Genomic DNA, 455 nt, shown 5'->3' on the forward strand with positions numbered 1-455 from the left:
AAAAAAAACAAAAAAAAAAAAAAAAAAAAAAAACTAAAAAAAAAACAAATAAAAAAGGAGACAGAGGAAAGGAGACAGATAAAGAAACAACGAAACAAAAAAAAAAATAAAAAAAAATAAAAAAAATAAAAAAATAAAAAGGAGACAGTTTGCAAAAGGAGACAGAAAAAGGAGACAGTTTATAGAGGGGGGTGGGGGGAGGAGACAGAAAAAATAAAACAAAAAAAAATAAATAAATAAAAATAAATAAATAAGAATAAATATAAATAAATAAATAAAAATAAATTAAATAAAATAAAATATGATTATTTTTGTTTCGTGTTTCTTTTTCTTTTTCTTTCTTTTTGTATAACTAATTAAATGAGAGCTTTAGCAGCAGCAACAACAGCAGCAGCAACAGCAGCAGCAGCAACAGCAGCAGCAGCAGCAGCAGCAGCAGCAACAGCAGCAGCAGC

The sequence above is a fragment of the Eimeria mitis genome, genomic scaffold (genome assembly GCF_000499745.2).
Source record: "Eimeria mitis Houghton genomic scaffold, Emh_scaff7896, whole genome shotgun sequence".
Lineage (NCBI taxonomy): Eukaryota > Apicomplexa > Conoidasida > Eucoccidiorida > Eimeriidae > Eimeria > Eimeria mitis.